The sequence below is a fragment of the Ipomoea nil genome, unplaced genomic scaffold (assembly GCF_001879475.1).
Source record: "Ipomoea nil cultivar Tokyo-kokei standard unplaced genomic scaffold, Asagao_1.1 scaffold2647, whole genome shotgun sequence".
NCBI lineage: Eukaryota > Viridiplantae > Streptophyta > Magnoliopsida > Solanales > Convolvulaceae > Ipomoea > Ipomoea nil.
In genome coordinates, this window is record NW_017619075.1 from 4412898 (window position 1) to 4419243 (window position 6346).

A 6346-nucleotide genomic window follows, 5' to 3' on the forward strand; every position below is an offset into this window, starting at 1 on the left:
TGTCAACATAAAATAAGCCTTCGAAACCAATCGTAACACGAAGACGCTCAGCATGATCTCGCGCTACCTTAGTTTCTATTAGAAATACAAAGTCGGGTTGCTTTTTGGACACCATGTCCACCACCTCTCGAACTGTCCGTGGATTACCCAAGCCACGGCAGTTCCAACTCAGCGTACTCATTGGGTTGGGCGGGTCTGTGATCCAGAACCCGCCGTAAACAAGTTTTTTGAGCCATCCACCATCGCTGCCATACGCACTTGCCCGCTGCGACTAGCGTCGCCAAACAGTGATGATCACCGGAAAAAACGTAGGAAACCGTCGGAAACCTAGCAAACCCTAGGGGAGGAGAAAACTCTAGCAAACCCTAGAGAGAAAACCTTGTAGTAGTGACTTAATCAACTTGCAATAGTAATTTAACGAACAAGCAATAATATCTTGATAAACTTGTAAATTTACTTAATGGAATTGTAATAATAGTAATTAAAAGAACCTACAATTAGGGGTGGGAATTTCGATTTACAGTTTGGGTACCTTTTTTTTTTTTTTTTTTTTTTCTCGGTTTGATTTATATTTTTTCAGTTTTGAAAATACGAAACCATTCAATTTAACATTGTAGTTTAGTTTGGTTCGGTTCAATTTTAGAACATGAACATTCTCAAGTTCTTTAGCGCTATTAATTAATTAACTAATTTTTATTAATTTAAAATTTAAAACAAATCAACACGTCAACGATGCATATTTCAAATTCCTCAATCAATAATGAGTCCAAACAACAAGACAACACTACATGTTTAAAAATCCAATGTCCAAACATAACATAAAACTTAATTCAAATTACAAGATAGCAATCTTAGTGTCTAATAGAAAAAAAAATCGGGATTTAGAGAATTGAGAATTTAGTAATTAGTAATTAGTATATAAACTTGGGTAATTTTCCAAATATAAAAACATTTAGGTATAATTAGATACATAGATATGAAGAAAGGAAATGTCATAGTTTTTTATGCTTACATTAGACCTTAAAATAATTATAGTGGTGTTATTAAAGATGATTGACTTTGGCTTGTGGCAACAATTGAATCATGCACACGAGATGTTTGGTATAGTGTAATGAAATCGGTTTGTTTCTCATGAACGTAATCATCGTGGCTATGTTTTAACTTTTAATCAGAGTTTGAAGACGCAATAATGACTATGCGAAGCAATATGTGGAACATAATAATTTATGGTTACAAAAGGCTAAAAGTTCATTTATTAAGAATATAATGTTTTGATTAGATGCGGGGATAGCTCAGTTGGGAAAGCATCAGACTGAAGATCTAAAGGTCATGTGTTCGATCCACGTTCACCGTAACTTGGCTTTGCAAAATAGGTTTGATAGTTTTTAAATGTAAACCATACATTTATAAGTTAATAATTTTCAATATATGATTTTCAACAGATGATCCATGGAAGCGTTCTGTTGTCATCCAGCGATTAGGATATCTGGCTTTCACTTAGGAGACCCTGGTTCGATTCTCGGCAATGGAAGATTTCATATCTATGAATTTAGAGAAGATTTGTATTGCACAGTATGGTTTAATGTTTGCTTTCTCTCTGAGTATGTCCCGTGTATTTGTTTAGACGTAATTGGTTTGTAGGGTCCTCATCTCCTAGGGCTATGTTCTAATTGGTTTGTAGGGTCCTCGTTTCCTAGGGCTATGTTTCCTTGTTGGGCCATGACCGTAGGCTTTGCGCAGTTGAAGCATCGTAAGGCGTTTCCGAGGCAGTCCTTGCCCCTATGGTCCTTATTACATTTTCTGCAAATTGAATTGTCTTGCGTTGGTTTCGTTGTACCTTATGGGTGGTCCTTGATTAGGTGAGTTAACCGTCCTTGTGTTAGAGTCATTCCTTGCTCTTTTCACAGTCGGTCCCCCACTTTCGGTATTCCTCTTGCGGATTTGTTCTTGAACTCCTCGTTGTAGAAGTTGGATCCGGTAAAGGTCGGCGGCACAGGTGTAGCTCGTTAAGGTTCCTGGGCTTACATATGATTAGAGCCTTTCGGGCTTCGAAGTTTAGGCCCACCGCAAACTTCTCTATTTTGGTCGTCTCTGTAGGCACCAGTTTAGGTGCGAAACGAGCTAGCTCAAGAAATCGTTTGTGGTATTCCATGACTGTGGCCATCCCCTATTTTAGGTGGAGGAATTCTTCGTACATGGCTGCCCTTATGTGTGCGGGGTAGAACCGTCCCCGTAATCGTACCTTCAGGGATTCCCAGTTGAATCCCGGTTCTTGCCTACAAGCAGGTCCTTCGTGGACCCACCAAAGGTTGGCTTCGTGTCCGAAGTCGAACGAGGCTAATTCTACACGGCGTCCCTCCGAGCATTCTACTACCTCGAAGATCTTGCCGAATGTCCAGATCCATTCCTCGAGGGTCGTGGGATTTTCTTCCCCGGAGAAGATAGGCGGGCGATGGCTCGAGACTTGGCGAGCAATATCCAAGTTCCCGTTCGGTGGTGGCGGTCGGTTGTTGTTATGGAGGATGGCGTTGCTCAGTGTCTGGGCAACCTGAGTCAGTTGCTGTAGGTTCTGAGTTAACGATTCGTGGGCAGAGGGTTCGGGGGTCCTTGACTGACTTCTTGTCGGTGCCATCCTGGTGTCTACAGGACCAACACCGATTGTAATGGTAAGTTAGGGGTTCGCATCCTTACTTTGATGCTATAATTATGGGAAATTCTTAAGCTGAGCACAGAATAGAGTGAGGAGAAGTTAAGTAGACAATGATAGATAAACTCACAGCCTCACCGCACGTCCTAAGTCTCCTAGATCCTATGTACTTAAACACCTAGAGTTTAAACCTAACGTCCTAAAGTCCCTTCCTAAAGATCTTAAACACTTAGAATTCAAGTCTAACCTCTTTAAAGTCTTATCCTAAAGGCATTGTCCTATGGTCGAACTTAGGCTCTGATACCAACTGTAACACCCCTAAATTTTGAGATATTTAAAACTTATAAAATAAAGGCGAATCTAACATTTAAATCCCAAACAGAGCATAATCCATCCATAAGAGTCGGGGTGTTATGCCACACCTAGGTTTGAGAACCTAGGTGCACAGGCTAAACTAACCAAGCATGGTCAATCCATAAATCGATATTCAATTACAACCCAAGGCACGCAGGCTATCTACTATGCTAGAACTAACGAAACTAAGTTCACGGTTCCGACTAGCGTGCTCCGTAGCTAATGCTCATCACCTGAAAAACATTCGGTGTAACAACCATCAGCGAATAATGCTGGTAACCCACTCCAACGCGTTAAGTACAATATAGGTAGATATAAGAAACTCATTTTGAAAATGGAATACATATATACTTACGAGACTCTAGTTTAAATCCAAGATCAAGACGCAAGATGCATTAACAGAATCGACAGTATAGAATAATCATAAAGACTAAGATGCATCCTAAGAACGCAACGCAAGGCATAACAGGCAGATAAGCATATAAGTAACAATTAGAGGCAACCAAGGCACTCAAGACAATCAATTAGCAAGTAGTCATCAAAGCGCACAATTCATCCTCCAACCTTATACCAAGTTCCAACCTTGTAGCTCCCCTCCGTCCTTATATCAGTTCCAACCTATACCTCCAGGCTACCCTTATATCACCACCCCTTATTCCTCCGGGCAACTACATGCCCCCACCGACATATCACCTATCAACCACCAACATATCAAGATGGTGCCGCAGTGCCATTCACATGATCCGCACCTCTAGTGCCAATATCAAGGGGTTAGCGCATATAGCTCTAACATGACACCGCAACACTTATAACCTGACCCATGCTCAACGACAAGCTAGTCGAAGGTGGGTTTGTGCCTTTAGCACAGTAACCGCTATGGCTTGTACCTTTAGTACAATGACCGGGCACAAGTGGTGCCAACCGCCAACAATTCATTTCCACCAATCACAATCTCATCATCATCATCATCATCATCATCATTCACACCGGCCATTGCGCAATGACCACGATACTCATCACCATTCAATCAACCAACACATAATCAAATAACAATCAATACACAATAACAACGACACGTATTACACATAAATTCCTAGATCGATACCCAACACACCAAACGAAACTCATACACGACAAATAGAGTACAACGGGACACAATGGGACACGGGGAAACAACAAACGGGGGAAAACATCACGGACCACACCAACTTTCCAGCGGGTGAGCGACGGCTGGAGTACCACCCGCCGGCGGCGGTCTACAGTCCAGCAGGTACCCGGCGGGCAGTCGCTTGCGCGCCGGCTGCCCGCTGGAAAGGGGCAACGGGCACCCCTGCCCCCACCTACCCCCCACTGACTCATAGGCAACTTTCGGTCCCGAGATCTCTCGTGGAACCCGAAACCATGTCCAGACACATTCAAACACATAACGACAACACCACGTATTCAATTAACGGGATTAAACCAAGAATTATACCAAATACGTTCTAACACGATTCCTAAACATGCCAAGACTGCACATTAATCATATAACGGTTCCGGGACATCCGGAACTACAAGAACATCAAGAAATCTATATGCAAAGTCCTAAATATAAATCCTAGGCTAGACTCAACACCCGATCATGCATAATCCCACCCAAATATACCAATAACATCATAATACGAAATTCACGTTATAAACCCTAGGGCTCTAGACATAATTAAAATACAAGATCATACATATAATCAATCACAATATTAAGAACGCCAAGATCATCAAATAAACACAATATAAATCCTAAGAAAGGCTCTATCAAGACTCAATCACAGAATTACACATATGATTATCAAATGAACCAATGAATAAGATATAGCAAGGAAAATAGGTTTTGTCGAGACATGGGTTACCTCTTAGCCCTAATCAATATCCTTGGTTACCAAAGTTCTTTTCTAAGATTTCCCTCCAGTGGATTCCTCTACGTTTGGTGGCAGGGGAAGTCCTTTGTAGCTAGGTTTCCCCTCGAGAATATCTTGTGTGGTAGGATTAACTGTGGTAGGGTTTCTAAATGCTTCCTATGTCCCTATATATAGATCTAGGAGTCATAACTAGGGCATGAATGGTAAGGGTCCACTTTTCCTATTCTTTATAGAATTAAGGACTTGATTAAGGATAAGGGTCCATGGTCCACCGTGGACCACACTAATTAATTAATGGGTTATAATTGACGTTCAAATTTTGTTCCTATTGTTTTTTGTTAGAACCAAAAGAAAAATAATAATAAAATTTACAACATCAGTTATAGTTTAAGAATGAAAATTTAACTATTACTCTCTCACAAGTTCATGATGTAGACACTTTTCTATAGACTTACATGATGAAAATAATCTATCTTTGTTTGGCACATAAAATTTAGAAATATACATAGTAGAACTCTTACCTTATAATTTAAAGACGGAAAGTACATTTTTTCCATAAAAAAATATAATTGCAGAAAGCTTACGTACGATTTTGATACAAATATAGTTGTTGGTAGGATTTGAATTTTACCCATCACATCTACGCTAATTGAAAATTTAGTGATCCCATTAATTAAATGCTTAAAAATATGATGTGATATCTTGAGTGTTTAATTAGGACAGCATTCAACCCAATTCTTTGATCACTTTCCATCTTAGTTGGAGATGGTAGTTAACTAGTTATTACAGAGATATATTAGTGCATACTTTTGGCCTAAAATTGAAGACATAAACAAAAGTGATTTTCTATTTCTATTCCCTTTAACTAGAAATAGGTGTTTGGTTCAAACCTTGAAATTGAAATAGTAATTAGAATCAAATACTTGGTAATTGTAATGAGTTTAAGTAAAATTTTAAAGAAATTTCTTTGTTTAATAATAAATATGAATTGGAATTAAAATAAATAAATAATTGATTAATTAATTAATATAAAATGCATACACAATTACACAAACATGCGGAATATATCAAAGTTACAATGCAAGGAATGTCATTCCTGGATTGGTTCGATGCAGGACTAGAGGGTTGGAACTGCAATAGGCGTAGCCACAGCCACAAAATCACCTTCGCCACTACCATTTGGTGGCTATGGAAATGGAGAAATGATAGGATTTTTAATGGTAAAGAGATGGGAGTCTCCCAAAAAGTATATTGGATTCAAAGACAAGTCAGAGAAATTAATGAGGCTTTCAATAGAAGCAGCCAGGTGAACGCAGGGAATTCTGTACGCAGCTGGAGGCTTATTAAATGGTCTAAACCCCCACATGGGTGGGTTAAGGTAAACATAGATGGCTGCTATAACCCCACTACTAAGCAAGCGGGATGTGGAGGCCTAATTAGGGATGATCAA

At 39.7% G+C, this 6346-nt stretch overlaps 1 non-coding gene across 1 annotated transcript; it reads left to right on the forward strand.

Moving 5' to 3' along the window:
* Nucleotides 1-1281: 1281 nt before the first annotated feature.
* Nucleotides 1282-1354, forward strand: TRNAF-GAA. Its single transcript has one exon. It is a non-coding gene; the product is annotated as a tRNA-Phe (tRNA).
* Nucleotides 1355-6346: the final 4992 nt, after the last annotated feature.